The sequence below is a fragment of the Schistocerca piceifrons genome, chromosome 2 (assembly GCF_021461385.2).
Source record: "Schistocerca piceifrons isolate TAMUIC-IGC-003096 chromosome 2, iqSchPice1.1, whole genome shotgun sequence".
NCBI classification, from domain to species: Eukaryota; Metazoa; Arthropoda; class Insecta; order Orthoptera; family Acrididae; genus Schistocerca; species Schistocerca piceifrons.
Genome location: NC_060139.1, coordinates 1,062,013,819 through 1,062,032,819, shown reverse-complemented (window position 1 = coordinate 1,062,032,819; position 19,001 = coordinate 1,062,013,819).

Genomic DNA, 19,001 nt, shown 5'->3' with positions numbered 1-19,001 from the left:
TAAATTATATGAAAAATGAACACACATATGGTAAAAATACCAACCATCGTTATATAGTTGTTAAATATGAGAATTATGTCACAAAACTGTAAGCAAGCAGTACAGCATATCTGTGTACAGTTGAGAGATAAATATTGTGCAAACAAAAATGTAAAATGTTGTGTATTAAAAGTTATGGTAAAGAATGTCCGTATAATTAGAGAAAGAACAAAACACATTATGTCAATAGGTGAACATTTCAATGCAAACTGATAGTAAATGAAAACGCAAAATTATATTTATTTCTGTAAAAGGTGCAAACGATTCTGATGAAACTACAAATATGTTTGATCAAATTCTAAAGCAACAATTATGAGGCTTTGCGTTTAGGGCAAGAAACTGCCGAGTGATTCTTACACACAGACATCCACATTTTGAACAATTATCAAGTATTTTCTGTCCACAGAGTTTCACAAAATGAACGTCGTCCTCATCTTTTCATCTGTGATTTTGATAAAAGAACTTGGGAACCAATATTATGTACTTTTCTACCACAGGTTGATTTCCTAGTTCTGTGAGAAATGCCTCCTGTCGTATGTAGTTAGCACATTCTGCCCAGCTTGGTGTAAGGTGCAGCCACATTAGAAATGCATTCAGAGCTCCTATATCAATCATGTTGTAAAATAATGTCATTGGCCTTCTTCTGTTCATCCTCTTTGTAGGGTACGTACTAACCAGTTCGTCCATTGTATCTACTCTTGACTTTGTTTTATTATAATGAAGAATACTTATTGGCTAGGGTTCTTCACGATCTTCCACTTCCTTCCTTGAATGCACCGTTCTGTGCCCCATATTCAAAAATACGAAACTATTGATGAATGGTCTTGGAACTCAATATGGATGATGAATGCTCTTGGAACTCAATATAGATGAATATTTGAATCGACCTTTCATCTGAGTGAAAGATACCGGTAATTCTCCTTTATTTCTTCTACTTGCCCCTAAAAGTATAAGATCGATATTAAAAGTGTTCGCGCCAAACTAAGGTATGTGAAAAAATTGACAGCTGTTAACATTTCTGCAAGGTCCTGAGTTCGAGTCTCGGTCTGGCACACAGTTTTAATCTGCCAGGAGGTTTCATTTCTGCCGCTGTTTTCTAAGCAACGCTCTCGTCTTGACCAACTTCACGTGATTCATTTTATTGACTACCAGTGTAGGCCTACAGATTGAGAACGTAAAAAGTAGCGGTATCACATACAGCCAAAACGTCAATCCATATTATCATCGCTCAAGTGGACATCTGGCATGAAATGTAGCAAGTTGTTCGTCAATTGCTACGTTGCCGGCAGGAAAATGAGCGTTTTGGAACGTCTTTGCGCACATTTCAGATATTTCTCTGATGGGAGCCAGCTCCTCAGGGACACGACTGCGGCGTCTCACATGCTTGTCATCAAATCGGATGCATCTTCAAAGTTGCGGAAAACGATTTCTAGCCATTGGTCTAGCTAAAAATTAGTCTACCATCCTCTTTATTCGATATATTTTTAATTTGCTTCATTGTGCTCCTTGTTAAAACTTGCTGTGATCAATACACCGATAAAGCACTCCAGTTCAGGGGGCGTTTATTGGAGTCCACCTGCTACTGTATTCAAGACTTCCCTCTTTATTAGTCCACTTTAGTATTTCATCAACTGTCTTCTTTCTATGAAACACTTGAAAATCTGATTCTATAGTGTCCACACTTCTTTCTGTGATTTTTGTAGGGCCTGGATTTGCTCGCATTGTTATTTATCCTTCATTTTATTCAGAAGTTATTCTCAACGCGTGTTTGTATCACGCTTCTTCTTTGTGTTTTTACCTATCTCGAACAGATCAAAAAATGTATCGTGGCACTAGACACTACCTAACATATGTAGTAACTTATAATATAATAAGTACTTGCCTATAAAAGTCAGAAGTATGTGTCAAGTTCTTTCCAGGCTGGCCCTGTAAGAACGGTGGAATACTTTTGTGTTTGTATAGGACAAGTGTGCATGTAAGCAAAGTAAGTTCACAGATACACATAACGTTGACATATGATAATTCGTATGAAATTTCCGCACGTACTATGACGTTTTCATAGCATCACTTTCCTCGACTGCACATTGACATCGTTGGAGCTAAAAGAAAGAAGCATCAAGAGTAAAATGAAGAGAAGTGTTGTGCGCGGGAATGTAAGACGTCTTTCAAGTTACAGCTTGTACTTTCATACTCACACTTCTTTCCTGAGGACTGTGCGTCTCTAAGCTACGAAAAATTAGACACGTCCACCGAGAAATTTTCAGTGCGAAAGAAAGACAAAACAAAATTAATATTTGGATACGATTCTGTATGTCTTCCTACAATCAAGGGTGAAGAGCGTAGCTCCCTTAATACCACTGATCAGTTTAAGCATTTTTTTTTTTACTCTGTTGTATCCTTCACATTTCAGGAAATTGTAAATGTAGAAAATTACGATCAGTAGAAAATACACTGATGCCAGGTCGTATTACTGAACATTCAGTGGAATTCTTCGAAACAGAAATGTGAAATGGTAAAGTAGCTTCATGAAAGAGCTTAATTTATTTATCCATGACCACACGAGAGTCCATCCTTCAAAAAACCACGAAATTTAGCTGTTTGTGCAATCATACATCGGAAAAATTGAATTTTGTCGTGTAGTGTCGTTCGCATATTTGTCATTCATCCGTACACTGGTCTAACGTACACGGACACATACAATGTGACAGTTATTGAACAATATGAAATAACCGTAAATTAGCTACAAACTACGGTGTGCACACACTTTGTTGGTGATAATTCTTCCGGGTTATATGGAATACAAACGTCTCAAAAATGAGATCGACAGGAAGTGCAAAATGGCTAAGCAGCAATGGCTAGAGGACAAATGTAAGGATGTAGAGGCTTATCTCACTAGGGGTAAGATAGATACTGCCTACAGGAAAATTAAAGAGACCTTTGGAGATAAGAGAACCACTTGTATGAACATCAAGAGCTCAGGTGGAAACCCAGTTCTAAGCAATGAAGGGAAAGCAGAAAGGTGGAAGGAGTATATAGAGGGTCTATACAAGGGCGATGTAGTTAAGGACAATATTATGGAAATGGAAGAGGATGTAGATGAAGATGAAATGGGAGATACGATACAGCGTGAAGAGTTTGACAGAGCACTGAAGGACCTGAGTCGAAAGAAGGCCCCCGGAGTAGACCACATTCCATTGGAACTACTGATGACCTTGGAAGAGCCAGTCCTGACAAAACTCTACCATCTGGTGAGCAAGATATATGAAACAGGCTAAATACCCTCAGACTTCAAGAAGAATATAATAATTCCAATCTCAAAGAAAACGGGTGTTGACAGATGTGAAAATTACCGAACTATCAGTTTAATAAGTCACAGGTGCAAAATACTAACGCGAATTCTTTACAGACGAATGGAAAAACTAGTAGAAGCCGACCTAGGGGATGATCAGTTTGGATTCTGTAGAAATGTTGGAACACATGAGGCAATACTGACTTTACGACTTATCTTAGAAGAAAGATTAAGGAAAGACAAACCTACGTTTCTAGTATTTGTAGACTTAGAGAAAGCTTTTGACAATGTAGACTGGAATACTCTCTTTCAAATTCTGAAGGTGGCAGGGGTAAAATACAGGGTTTCTTATTTGCTTTATTCAACGCTAATTGTTCAGATTTCTCCATGTTGTTGGTATCGTTATGTAGACGCCACATTCGTGGTTTGGGCACACGGTAAAAAAGCCTTAGGCGAATTTTTCGATTATCTTAATAGCATAAACCCTAACATTCAGTTTACCACTGAAGTGAGAAAAGACCAGGCTATTTCGTTTCTCGATGTGTTACTCAAGAGACAGACCGATGGCAGTCTAAAATATAAAGTGTTTCGGAAGAGCGTATATACTGATAGATACTTTCATAAGAACTCCAATCATCACCCACAACAAAAAAGAGGTGTAATCAGAAGTTTAGCGGACAGGGCAAAACGGATTTGTATGCATGAACATCTGGATACGGAAATGAATCATCTGAAACAGGCCTTCAAAAAGAATGGATACTCAAACAAAGAAATTAATAAAGTTTTAAGACCTAATTACAGCAGGCCAAAGGACAAGGATGGTACACAGCAATGGAAGAACACGGTGTCTTTAACTTAAATTAGTAAGGTTACAGATCGAACCGGCAAAATTTTACTGAAACATAAAGTGAAACCGGTATTCAAACCTACCAGAAAAATAGGGCAATTGCTTCGTTCTGTTGAAGATAGAAGGCCACCATTATCATCTAGCGGTGTGTATAAAACTCCGTGTACTTGTGGCAAGATCTATATTGGTACTACGAAAAGAAGTGTGAATACGAGGGTGAAGGAGCATAAAAGTCTTTGCCGCCTAGGAAAATAGATAAATCGGCCGTTGCGAAACATGCACTTCAGCCAGGTGACCATTTAGTTAAGTTTTCTGAAACTACAGTTTTAAGTACTACCACGAACTATTATCCACGACTGTATAAGGAGGCTATTGAAATTTATAAGCATGAAGATAATTTTAATAGAAAAGAAGAGGCCTTGAAATTAAGTGAGATATGGACAGTGGCGTTACAGAATCGATAAGTGATTTTTATGTATGACTGACTATTATCGATAGTTACATTTTATCTTTGACTAGTTTTCTCTCTGCTACTATGTGCGAGCTAGACCACGCCCACTCTCCTCGGTATTTAGCCTGCTCTCCGACGCCCGACTCGTCAGTCGGCAGGGCTCAGCAGGACCAGCCATACCTCTGAGGATGTCCAACATAGTATTGGACGAAACGTTAGGAATAGAAGAATTCCATGGACCACGGCCATGTAACTCGGAAGAATTATCAACAGTACCGTCCGGTCGTCAAAGACTTCATTGTATGCACACACTTTATTCAACATGTGAACGTCATTACAGATACTCGGATTTAGGTTATGATATGTTCGATATGCCTGCCATCATTGGAGATGATGTGGCGCACACGAATCGCGAAATGTTGCATGACCCTCTGAAGTGTCTGAACATCTGTGCTGTCGATGACCTCGTAAATGGCTGTTTTCGGCTCAGCAAATGGGTATTGGGGATATATCTGTACACTTTGTCTTTAGCATAGCCCCACAAAAGGAGTCACAAGTGTCGAGACCCGGGGAACACGGCGGAAAATCGAGTCTCATGTTAGAATGCGATTCTCAAAGTGCTCCGCCACGTCATCAAACACTGTCCTGCTTCGAAGGGGTCGAGCTCAGTCTTGCATGTACCACATCTTGTCGAAATCAGGGCACCTTTCAATAACGGGGATGAAATCATCTTCCAAAACCTTCACATACTTTCGGTAGTCACCGTGCCATGGCGGAATACAACACCGACTGGACACTGCATACCACACAGTTACCTGTTGAGGGTGAAGAGACTTTCCGATCGCGAAATGCGCCAATTTTGTTTATTGACGAACCCATCCAAGTGAAACTGGGCTTCTTCGATAAACCAAACCATACAGCGCATACTTGTCCCCGTCACACTGTATTAATGGAGATTAATACGGAGTGTGTCCATACTTATCCTTTACGACGGTTAGTGTTCTGTTGGGGACACCATCAATGACGTATCTGAATGCCTGTGGAGGAATGGCAAGACATTCTTGGTCAAGAGTCGAGACTAGAGAAAGTAGTGATCCTGCACGCCGCGGTCTGCAGCGAAAATGACGTTATAACTCACCCCAAAGGTGTTATATTGTGATCAGGATTGGATTCGGGGCAGGACAGTCCGCTTTAGGAATGTTAATTTTGTGGTGTCACCGCCAGACACCACACTTGCTAGGTGGTAGTTTTAAATCGGCCGCGGTCCAGTAGTACATGTCGGACCCGCGTGTCGCCACTGTCAGTGATAGCAGACCGAGCGCCACCACACGGCAGGTCTCGAGAGACTTACTAGCGCTCGCCCCAGTTGTACGGACGACTTAGCTAGCGATGCAACACTGACGAAACCTCTCTCATTTGCCGTAGTTCGCATAGCCTTCAGCTAAGTCAATGGCTACGACCTAGCAAGGCGCCATCACCAAGTTATATTGAGATGATAATACTATATCAACAAGACCAATGTTCACCAATTGTGGATTAAAGTTAAGTATTCCAGCAGCTACGTACTTTTCTTCATATCATTCATTACGTATCCTGTTTCAGACCTCACGCCAGCCTGCGTGAGTTTAAGCGCGTGCCTTTCGGTTACCCGTCACTGCGGACTAACTGTCTTGTCTGTCCACTACAAATTTACACAAACTATTACTGACTGATGGTGCTGCACGATTGGTTGCTCTGTCATGCTGATCAGTCAGTCATCACCTCCAATCATTCCTTTAGTGTACGCAGTACACAATGCTCCAAAATAAGTCCATTGCCTTCCGCATTTCGAGTCTTCTTAAGCTCGGTAAGGGAATCGAATCGTAACCACGGAAAATACCCTCGTACCTTAACAAGGAATCCTCCTTACTTAACTACTGGCAATGCACGCGATGGCAAGCAACGTTCTTCAAGCATTCGACAAATACAAACTCCACAATAGAATTTCTGGACGCTATAGCATGAGTCATAATTCCAAACCGCTCGTTTCCAGTCACCTGCTGCCCAATGGAGTAGCTGTATGGGTCTACAGGTTGCACGCAGCCGTACAGTACGTAACACGCGGTCGCCAGCCGACCTATCTGGAAAGCTGACAATTTGCTTGGTCACTACATGTGCATCTGGTCGCAGTGCGACGCAGGGAGTAAGCGACTAGCCGCTGTCCACAGCGCGCTGTATTAACTAGCGTGGCCTCGGGCGCGAATATAACCACTTTTTCTTAGCTCGCCATGGAGCCTTTCGTACGACCATAATTAGGATGTCAGACACAGTGATGATGGGTGCGCGTAGCGTGCGTGTTTCATAATAAGCCTTTGTTGATAAAACTGTTTAAACTTACTTCTCGGTGTTCGCGTATTTTCGTACCTCAAGAACTTACCACTTACAAATCCTAACAAATATTTCGTCTAACTGTCATCCGGGCAACAACACAAACAAATCCATTATATAGCTCTTTTCTGCAAGTGGAGTGTCGCTTAGCACTCGACAGCGGTGATTTGTGGTTTATGATTAGATGCTCGACCATTGTACGCCACCCTCTTCAACTCCCCAAGCACAGACAAATAGTAATTGGACTCAGGGCACGCCGCATCGGCTTCTCGCGCAGACAGCTGGCGAAACGCCGTGACGTTATTTGGAATACAGCAAGCGAGAACCGGAAAGCAACTGCATTTCACGTGCAAATTTCCAAACCCATGCGTTGGCATAAATAAAATGCTGTTGTTTATCAGCTATTCTTCTTTCTGACTGTTTCGTAGTACTACGAGCAAAATTAGAAATCACTGCACTATTGCTGAATGCAATAATCTCACATACAAAACTGCGGAAGTCGATTACCATCGATTTCAGCAAGACAGGACAACTATAGCGCAAATGGGTCTCACTGTGTAAAAGAACTTATCGTGTTAATGTAAATATTGCAAGGATATACTGAGATCATTTCCTTCCTGAAGAATATGAACGGGACTCAAAAAATGAGCTTTTGGGTTTTCCTCTGAAAAATAACCAAACGTGACTTTTTTCCATAATAATAAATTCCAAATTAGCTTGGAGATGCATTGGAGGTTGTCGCAAGCATCTGCGAGGACAATGTTCAGATGACTGCCAAATATTCATCCTCTTTAGAAACGCTTTCTACGTTTTATTGTTTTTCAAAATATTCGCATATTATTTTTATAGCGCTTACAAAGTTTCATTTCTGCAAAGAAAATAATTCTATCTGAAAGTAGATTTGCCTTTATAAATAAGTAAGATGACGATGCGAGAAGAGAAGAGTACGCAGTCTGCCTTAGAAGCTCTACCTCCGTAGAAAATTAAATAGGATCAGTCGATCAGAACACAGGTAGTTCTTGACGTAGACGTTACTACTAAACACGAAACAGACATATTAAAAACCGAGGAATAACTGCTGAGGGCAGAAAACTACGCTTTGAAAATAAGTAACAAGGTCCTGCAAGCCAAATATTCCGTGAGTGTTGTGGAAGTAAGTAGATGTGCTTCTCCTAAATCTACACGGCTACTCTGCATTTCGTAATTAAGTGACTGGCAGACGATTCATCGAACCATCTTCAAGTTATTTCTCTACTATTCCACTCTCAAGCAACTCGGTAGAAATACGGACGTTTCAGTCTTTCTGTGCGAGATCTGACTTCTCTTATTTTATTACTATAATCGTTTCTCCCTATATAGGTGCTCGCAAACAAAATGTTTTCGTTTTCAGAGAAGAAAGCAGATGATTGAAATTTCATGAGTAGATCCCGCCAAATTCGCATATCATATGTGTGACACACTCTCCCCTGCTTCGCGATAGTACATAACGAGCTGTTTTTCTTTGAAGTTTTTCAGTGCCTTCTGTAAATTCCAACTGCTGCAGATCCAAACCGCACAGCAGTACTCCAGAACAGGCCGTCTCCTTAGTACATCTGATGCGTTTTCTAATTGTTCTGCCAATAAACCGCAGTCTTTCGTTTTCTTTTCCCCTACCATTATCTACCTGGTCGTCCCAATTTAAGTTATTCGTTATTTTAATCCCAAAGTGTTTATTTGAATTTACAATTTTTAGACTCGTGTGGTTTATCGTGTAACCGAAATTTAGGAGATTCCTCTTAGTACTCATATGGATGACTTCACACTTTTCATTATTTAGAGTCAATTGCCCGTTTCCTTATGCAGCAAAACAACAAATTAGAAAATGTTTTGCAGCAGGCCCGATTTGACTTTACATTTACAGTTACCCAGTCTCAGACAAAACTCTACCGGATTCAGATTACACCGCCGGTAATGTCTAGATCTCCGTAATATCCAGAAGTGGGCTCATTTCTCGTTCAAGTGAGGGGTTCAATATAATAACGGAGTTTTAAGTAATACTTTGCAGTTTTCTTGGGCTACATGTTGCTAATTGTGACGGGACGATGTAAAAGATCATTTTTTACAAGAACTTCGAAATTTCCCGAAATGCATCAAAAGTGGTTTCTCTCTATATAAGCCCAAGAACCTTCATTAGAATAAGTCGTCTGAAAACATAAGCTAAAAGAGAAAAGACAAAGAAAAGCCTGTCCCGAAGAAAAATTTTCAGTGGTCTGCCTCTTGATTTTCCTGAGCTCTGGTGAATACTTATGAACACAGTAAGATGTGCTAGTTCTTTTAAACTTTTTGAAGGTGGCATAAGAATGTTCATTTATTTTAATTTTTCATGTAAGCGATGCTGAGTAATGTGCATCAGCACTTAACACTATACAATTCCTGACGCTGGTGTTAAAACTCTCGCGCACCGTGGTGAAACAGTATTCCCGCTGATGTCATACGTGTCAGCCAATAGCAGCGCGACCAACTGGGATGGTCTACCTGGTTTCTAGCTTCATTGAGCTGGACTGCTGTAGCACCTTGGAACTCAAGGGTGACTCCTTCCGCTGATTTCAAGCACCCTCCACAATGCTGGACAGTCCCTGTCCATCAATACATGAGGACTGTCCGGTCTTGATTTACAAGCGGACTTCCCCGCCGATTTGATTCATATTGACAAGATGTGTAGTAGGACTTCAATATAGGTAACTAGCAAGAAGCAACTCTCAACCGCTTTCGAGAAAATCGAGTTTGAACATTTTACGCTTGCTTACATACATCGTGTGGTCGCTAGTATCCAAGGATTCTGCAGACGAGCGAGAAAGTCCTTAGTTTCATAAGCGTGACCTCTGTGGATTGAATCTCACTTCCGGTACTCTTTTATTTCATTCGTTGTAATCCTAAAGAACCTGTCACGAATGTAAGAGAAGTTTGTTTTGCAATAGACACTCTGAAAAACATGTATGTCGCAATAATATTGTTTCCCATATTTGCGTGATCAGTATCATCCTGGTTCGTACAGTGCTCCATAGGTTACACATTATACTTGCTACACATGTAGATAAAATAATATAAATAAAATTACTATACTGATTTGTTGGAAACTTCTCTTGTATCCCCTTTTTTTTCAGCTGTAAGATGTCAGACAAATAACACACCTTACATTGAATTCCTGAAACAATTCTGGTTAAATCGATATCACCCAATATAGTTATGTGAAACTGTAGGAATTTTATCGATAGGCAAATCAAATAAACAAGCAGATATTTTGTGAATATAAACCACTAAAACACACACTAGTAATTGCACGCAAGTGATTTCCCAAAACCGAGCTACCAGACGCAGTTCTGAGCAAATGAAAATTTTACTATGGCAACGTCCGAAACCTTCACAGTAGGACATTCAGCGGACACTATGTGACCATTGCGTAGGCCGCCAGCGCAAGCCGCCCTTGTCCCTGCTTTTAACGACGACACTTTGGAAAGTCTTTCTTGAGGAACACAGCTGGTAAAGCCAGATAAACATTCAGAGAAACAACTCAAAACACTGATGACTCACTGTGGTCAGCTGCGTAAAAAGGTGTGTGGAGCAAAGCTGATTGTCTCAGTATTACGTAGTAGAAGCTAAACTCTGCCCTACGAAAGAAACGATGCCAGTGGTAGGCTGTAGAAGTTCTAGTCGGTGGAGTTATAACAAGTACGAACGCTCTGATTGGCCAGAAAGAAAAAGCTTAGACACCAACTCGGATACAGGCAAATGCATGCAGACAGAAAAATTCACTCTTCTCTTGCAGCAAATCATCGATTGTTTGAAAAACGTGACTCGCGCCGTGATGAGACGATTGTGAGAGTAATAATGTGAACATTTGTTCACCAGATCGTCTTAACTCTTAAGGAGTTAAACTGCAAGTCTGCTGCTATGGAGAATTGCACCGAGCGCTGACAGTTAACGCTTGCGAACGATTTAAGGGCAACGACGTACTCGCCATTCCAACAACATTGCGTGTACCGTGCCAGTTAACGTAGCTAGGGAATGACGAGGAGTATTAGCTTCACCGAAGACGGAGGAAATATATCACACTGGTGTTTAACAGTTGAGAGAGATTTGAAATAGGTTCACAGGTTAACAGCTCGCGCTGACAGCAGCCACTGCAACCGGCAACGAAAGATACACTACTGGCCTTTGAAATTGCTACACCACGAATATAACGTACTACAGACGCGAAATTTAAACGACGGGAAGAAGATGCTGTGATATGCAAACGATTAGCACTTCAGAGCATTCACACAAGTTTGGCGCCGGTGGGGACACCTACAACGTGCTGACATGAGGAAAGTTTCCAACCGATTTCTCATACACAAACAGCAGTTGACCGGCGTTGCCTGGTGAAACGTTGTTGTGATGCCTCGTGTAAGGAGAAGAAATGCGTACCATCAGGTTTCCGACTTTGATAAAGGTCGGATTGCAGCCTATCGCGATTGCGGTTTATCCTATCGCGACGTTGCTGCTCGTGTTGGTCGAGATCCAATGACTGATAGCAGAATATCGGTGGGTTCAGGAGGGTAATACGGAACGCCGTGCTGGATCCCAACGGCCTCGTATCACTAGCGGTCGAGATGACAGGCATCTTATCCACTGTAACGGATCGTGCAGCCACGTCTCTATAACTGAGTTAACAGATGGGGATGTTTGCAAGACAACAACCATCTCCACGAACAGTTCGACGACGTTTGCAGCAGCATGGACTATCAGCTCGGAGACCATGGCTGCGGTTGCCCTTGACGCTGCATCACAGACAGGAGCGCTTGTGATGGTGTACTCAACGACGAACCTGGGTGCACGAATGGCAAAACGTCATTTTTTCGGATGAATCCAGGTTCTGTTTACAGCATCATGATGGTCGCATCCGTGTTTGGTGACATGGCGGTGAACGCGCATTGGAAGCGTGTATTCGTCATCGCCATACTGGCGTATCACCCGGCGTGATCGTATGGGGTGCCATTGGTTACACGTCTCGGTCACCTCTAGTTCGCACTGACGACGCTTTGAACAGTGGATGTTACATTTCAGATGTGTTACGACCCGTGGCTCTACCCTTCATTCGATCCTGCGAAACCCTACGTTTCTGCAGGATAATGCACGACCGCATGTTGCAGATCATGTACGGGTCTTTCTGGATACAGAAAATGTTCGACTGCTGCCCTGGCCAGCACATTCTCGAGATCTCTCACCAACTGAAAACGTCTGGTCAATGGTGGCCGAGCAACTAGTTCGTCACAATACGCCAGCCACTACTCTTGATGAACTGTGGTATCGTGTTGAAGCTGCATCGGCAGCTGTATCTGTACACGCCATCCAAGCTCTGTTTGACTCAATGCCCAGGCGTATCAAGGCCTTTATTGCGGCCAGAGGTGGTTGTTCTGGGTACTGATTTCTCAGGATCTATACACCCAAATTGCGTGAAAATGTAATAACATGTCAGTTCTAGTATAATATATTTGTGCAATTAATACCCGTTTATTATCTGCATTTCTTCTTGGTGTAGCCAGTAGTGGCCAGGAGTGTAAATACGCGCGCTCGGGCTACGCCAGCAAGTGGTATTCAATTGATACTCAGAACTGCAGTTGTCTCCGTCTCTCCTATTTTTTTGTACATTCAGCCACGACCTGTAGTTAAACATATTCGCTATTGTCGGGTGAGATGTGTACGGTTCGCGTTCATGCCGTTGGTTCTTTGGCATTTTTACGTCGAGTGGCGTCTTGTTCCTTCCTTACTTACTGGCGTAACCAAGTGTCTGAGTTGCTGCCTTGAGTGGCAGCAGCAGCACTTATCGATCCGTGGTCTAGGGGTAGCGTCTTTGATTCATAAGCAAAACGTCTTCGGTCCCGGGTTCGATCCCTGCCACTGCTTAAATGTTGATAAATAATCAGCATTGGCGGCCGAAGACTTCCGGCATAAGACGACAGCCTCATTCTGCCAACGGCCTTGTCAATGAGGGCGGAGGAGCGGATAGAGGTTCAGGGCACTCTCATGTCCTAGGGGTGGGAAATTGCCCCTAAAGGCGGAAGAATCAGCAATGATCAACGACATGAGGATGCAGAAGGCAATGGAAACCACTGCATTAAAGACACGTAATGTGTATCCACAGGTCATGTGGCCTGTAATTGAAGAAGTGTCATGATGATCTCTCCATTGGCAAAAGATTCCGGAATAGTCCCCCATTCGGATCTCCGGGAGGGGACTGCCAAGGGGGAGGTTACCATGAGAAAAAGATTGAATAATCAACGAAAGGATAACGTTCTACGAGTCGGGGCGTGGAATGCCAGAAGCTTGAACGTGGTAGGGAAACTAGAAAATCTGAAAAGGGAAATGCAAAGGCTCAATCTAGATATAGTAGGGGCCAGTGAAGTAAAGTGGAAGGAAGACAAGGATTTCTGGTCAGATGAGTATCGGGTAATATCAACAGCAGCAGAAAATGGTATAACAGATGTAGGATTCGTTATGAATAGGAAGGTAGGGCAAAGGGTGTGTTACTGTGAACAGTTCAGTGACCGGGTTGTTCTAATTAGAATTGACAGCAGACCAACACCGACAACGATAGTTCAGGTATACATGCCGACGTCGCAAGCTGAATATGAACAGATAGAGAAAGCGTATGAGGATATTGAAAGTGTAATACAGTATGTAAAGGGAGACGAAAATCTAATAGTCATGGGCGACTGGAATGCAGTTGTAGGGGAAGGAGTAGAAGAAAAGGTTACAGGAGAATATGGGCTTGGGACATGGAATGAAAGAGGAGAAAGACTAATTGAGTTCTGTAACAAGTTTCAGCTAGTAATAGCGAATACCCTGTTCAAGAATCACAAGAGGAGGAGGTATACTTGGAAAAGGCCGGGAGATACGGGAAGATTTCAATTAGATTATATCATGGTCAGACAGAGATTCCGAAATCAGATACTGGATTGTAAGGCGTACCCAGGACCAGATATAGACTCAGATCACAATATAGTAGTGATGAAGAGTAGGCTGAAGTTCAAGACATTAGTCAGGAAGAATAAATACGCAAAGTAGTGGGACACGGAAGTACTAAGGAATGACGAGATACGTTTGAAGTTCTCTAACGCTATAGATACAGCAATAAGGAATAGCGCAGTAGGCAGTACAGTTGAAGAGGAATGGACATCTCTAAAAAGGGCCATCACAGAAGTTGGGAAGGAAAACATAGGTACTAAGAAGGTAGCGACGAAGAAACCATGGGTAACAGAAGCAATACTTCAGTTGATTGATGAAAGGAGGAAGTACAAACATGTTCCGGGAAAATCAGGAATACAGAAATAAAAGTCGCTGGGGAATGAAATAAATAGGAAGTGCAGGGAAGCTAAGGCGAAATGGCTGCAGGAAAAATGTGAAGACATCGAAAAAGATATCATTGTCGGAAGGACAGACTCAGCATACAGGAAAGTCAAAACAACCTTTGGTGACATTAAAAGCAACGGTGGTAACATTAAGCGTGCAATGGGAATTCCACTGTTAAATGCAGAGGAGAGAGCAGATAGGTGGAAAGAATACATTGAAAGCCTCTATGAGGGTGAAGATTTGTCTGATGTGACAGAAGAAGAAACAGGAGGCGATTTAGAAGAGATAGGGGATCCAGTATTAGAATCGGAATTTAAAAGAGCTTTAGAGGACTTACGGTCAAATAAGGCAGAAGGGATAGATAACATTCCATCAGAATTTCTAAAATCATTGGGGGAAGTGGCAACAAAACGACTATTCACGTTGGTGTGTAGAATATATGAGTCTGGCGATATACCATCCGACTTTCGGAAAAGCATCATCCACACAATTCCGAAGACGGCAAGAGCTGACAAGTGCGAGAATTATCGCACAGTCAGCTGAACAGCTCATGCATCTAAGCTGCTTACAAGAATAATATACAGAAGAATGGAAAAGAAAATTGAGAATGCGCTAGGTGAAGATCAGTTTGGCTTTAGGAAAAGCAAAGGGACGAGAGAGGCAATTCTGACGTTACGGCTAATAATGGAAGCAAGGCTAAAGAAAAATCAAGACACTTTCATAGGATTTGTCGACCTGGAAAAAGCGTTCGACAATATAAAATGGTGCAAACTGTTCGAGATTCTGAAAAAAGTAGGGGTAAGCTATAGGGAGAGACGGGTCACGTACAACAACCAAGAGGGAATAATAAGAGTGGACGATCAAGAACGAAGGCTGTAGCCTTTCGCCCCTACTCTTCAATCTGTACATCGAGGAAGCAATGATGGAAATAAAAGAAAGGTTCAGGAGTGGAATTAAAATACAAGGTGAAAGGATATCAATGATACGATTCGCTGATGACATTGCTATCCTGAGTGAAAGTGAAGAAGAATTAAATGATCTGCTGAACGGAATGAACAGTCTAATGAGTACACAGTATGGTTTGAGAGTAAATCGGAGAAAGACGAAGGTAATGAGAAGTAGTAGAAATGAGAACAGCGAGAAACTTAACATCGGGATAGATGGTCACGAAGTCAATGAAGTTAAGGAATTCTGCCACCTAGACAGTAAAATAACCAATGACGGACGGAGCAAGGAGGACATCAAAAGCAGACTCGCTATGGCAAAAAAGGCATTTCTGGCCAAGAGAAGTCTACTAATATCAAATACCGGCCTTAATTTGAGGAAGAAATTTCTGAGGATGTACATCTGGAGTACAGCATTGTATGGTAGTGAAACATGGACTGTGGGAAAACCGGAACAGAAATGAATCGAAGAATTTGAGATGTGGTGCTATAGGCGAATGTTGAAAATTAGGTGGACTGATAAGGTAAGGAATGAGGAGGTTCTACGCAGAATCGGAGAGGAAAGGAATATGTGGAAAACACTGATAAGGAGAAGGGACAGGATGATAGGACATCTGCTAAGATATGAGGGAATGACTTCCATGGTACTAGAGGGAGCCGGCCGCGGTGGTCTAGTGGTTCTAGGCGCGCAGTCCGGAACCGCGCGACTGCTACGGTCGCAGGTTCGAATCCTGCCTCGGGCATGGATGTGTGTGATGTCCTTAGGTTAGTTAGGTTTAAGTAGTTCTAAGTTCTAGGGGACTGATGACCACAGATGTAAAGTCCCATAGTGCTCAGAGCCATTTGAACCATTTTTACTAGAGGGAGCTGTAGAGGGCAAAAACTGTAGAGGAAGACAGAGATTGGAATACGTCAAGCAAATAATTGAGGACGTAGGTTGCAAATGCTACTCTGAGATGAAGAGGTTAGCACAGGAAAGGAATTCGTGGCGGGCCGCACCAAACCAGTCAGTAGACTGATGACCAAAAAAAAAAAAAAACTGGCGTACTATCTTTGCTGTGACCGCTAGTAATTCTGGGTGGTGTTGTGTGAGCTTGTGACTCGGTTGGGACGAAGCAGCAAGGAGGTATCGGAGACGCGGGGCCAGGCCAGGGCCGCTGGTGGTGTTCACACGCTGTAGGATCGGGAGGCGCCAGCTGCGAGAGCGACAAGTTCGTTGCCCACCGTACCTGGACGCTGAAGTTGAGTGATCAGTTAATCTGTTATGAACCCTCAATCATTTTGAGACCCACTCGTTTATTTTCAGGTTGTTGCCCCCTTGCCCATTCGGGCTAATAGCATTGTATGACGTGTTGGAGTCGGCGAAATCTTGCACCGTCTTCCTATCTTGTGATTAATTATTAAATTTACTGTTACTTATCAGTGAAGTGCACCAGCGGATTTTCTTCCGTGTGGACGTTAACGCTGCAGTTATCTGCTCTGGCCGTTAGCATAGTTTGTAGGCAGTGTGCCTTTTCCTCGTCGTGTTGCTGCTGTCCAGAACGGCGTGTAGTTCGACAGCAACTTAAGTTGTTTTGTTCATATTTGCTTATAGTGGTTATTGTTCCTCTGGCTGTTTTTAGACGCCAATTTCTGGGGGCTTATTGCTGTTCGTATTCTCGTCCTCTGCCGATATTCTCTATCGTTGTGTCGTTGGTCGGACGGAAGGGAATTGATTAAATTGTTGGTCGGTCCTTGGGCCTTCCCTAGTTTGGGTTGCCATCCGATTACCGAACTTTAACTTTTGGCTGCCTCTCACCTCACCTTACGTTTGAGTTACCTTCCCAGGCCAACCCTTGAAACACTTCAGATAGCACTTGTTCCGTTTCTTTTAAATTGTGATTTACATTTTAGTTGTAGTACTGAGTGAGGCGGCCGTGTATTAATTCAGTATTTTTTTTTTAAATTGTATTAAGGGCTTCCGCCATGTTAAATTAAAATTTTGAGCATTGATTATTTTAGAAAAAAATTTCTTTTCTTCTTAGAAATTGTTCTATCTGAAATTATTTGTAATCCAGGCCCTAAGCCGTTAGTTGTTCCATGTGTTGTGTGTGGGTTTCAGCCGAGAATTTGCGGGAACCACTTAATAAGGCCTTCAGCCATGTGTATTCTCTAAAGGAAAATTTTTATATCGAGCAAGGGTTTTATTATAAATTATTCATCTGACTTGTTGTACAGGCCGTTGCTTCAAATTTGTTTGTGGCCTTCAGCCGTCCAATAAGTTAATCAGACTTCGACCGTTCTGTTGTAAGTTTAAAAGGAAATTTTCTTGCTTAGAAAAGGTTATTTATTAATGTGCCTTAATTATATTTCTCCTTCAGACGTGTAGTGTAGTTCTTCAGCCGTTAACTGTTTTCATTGCGTTTTTTATGATTTTTTACCTTCTGTTTTTAATTGCTTTTGATTTCTAAGCCAGGTGTCATCCGTTCTTATGTTTGCTGTGTGGTTTTGAGCCTTCATCCCAGAAAGCATTTCAAGTTTTCTTTAACTAGGCCTTCAGCCGTCTTGTTTTGTTGTGATCTTTTAAGCCAAATTGTAAATAAGTGGTTCTTAGAAAAATAAAGTTGCGTGTTTGATTGTGCAACTCATAGTACAGTTTACGGCCCCATCCACTACCTTAACTTTATTCTTATCCTGTGCGCACTCTGACTACCTACCAATCAGGTCTCAAGTGGTAGCAGAGCGTGGTTACAGTTGTGATATTGCCATTACGGTTAGTGTTCGTTGGAATTGTATTTCTGTTAGTGTTGCACCATATTGTCTTGGTTGTTTCAGGTGACTTATTTTAATGGCGGTCAGGCAGTGCCCGGAGATCGGCATGTTGACGAAGGACCACCTTTTTTATGAGTTGGAGATAAGGAGCCAGTCTATTCAGGGCAGTATTCCGGACTTAGTGGCCCGTTTGCGTGCTACCGTTCTACACCCGGTTGGCGACACGCCGGATGTGGTGTGTGAGACAGAAGCTGCCTTTGAATTTTTTTAAGGGTATTAGGGGCCTTGAGGACACCATTTGTGTTTTGGAAGTAATTCAACCTTGTGGCAGTCAGTTAGACAGGGTGCGGGCACAGTTAGTCCATCTAAACAGTCGGTTAGCGGATTTAGGCATGTTAGGCTGGGAGGATTATCAAAAAAATTAACTGCCGAATTGGGGTCTTTGGTTAATGCATTGCACTTTAAGCTTACATGTTTAGAACTGGATGGGAAGAGGACTGAAGAGCGGGACTTTCTATATCAAGAAGGAACAGGGAGCCAGCCTAGGTGTAGTTATATCCTCTGAGAAGTTAGACGCAGTGTTTGCGAAATTGCCTAATCCTCTGGTGTATTTCTTTCCCGAAATTACTGAATTAGTTGTAGACCGACTTGAGCAGGTTGAAAACTTATTATACTGGTTGGTTCGTCTTGAACAACATGCGGTTGCCTTTCGCGTTCCGCACCAATTAGCTTTGTCACTATTGTACCCATTAGCTAGAGGTGAGTTGAGGAACCTCGTATCCCGAGCCATGACAGACGGGTTTCCTTTGCAGCAATTAAGGGAGCTTGTCGTTGGGCAGAGACTGACCACCGGAGTTCGGAAACAACTTGAGTGTCGTTACATTTGGGAGTTCAATAAAACTGGTTTTGTTTTCGATTATTCCGGGCACACCTTCTGTTTTTTTT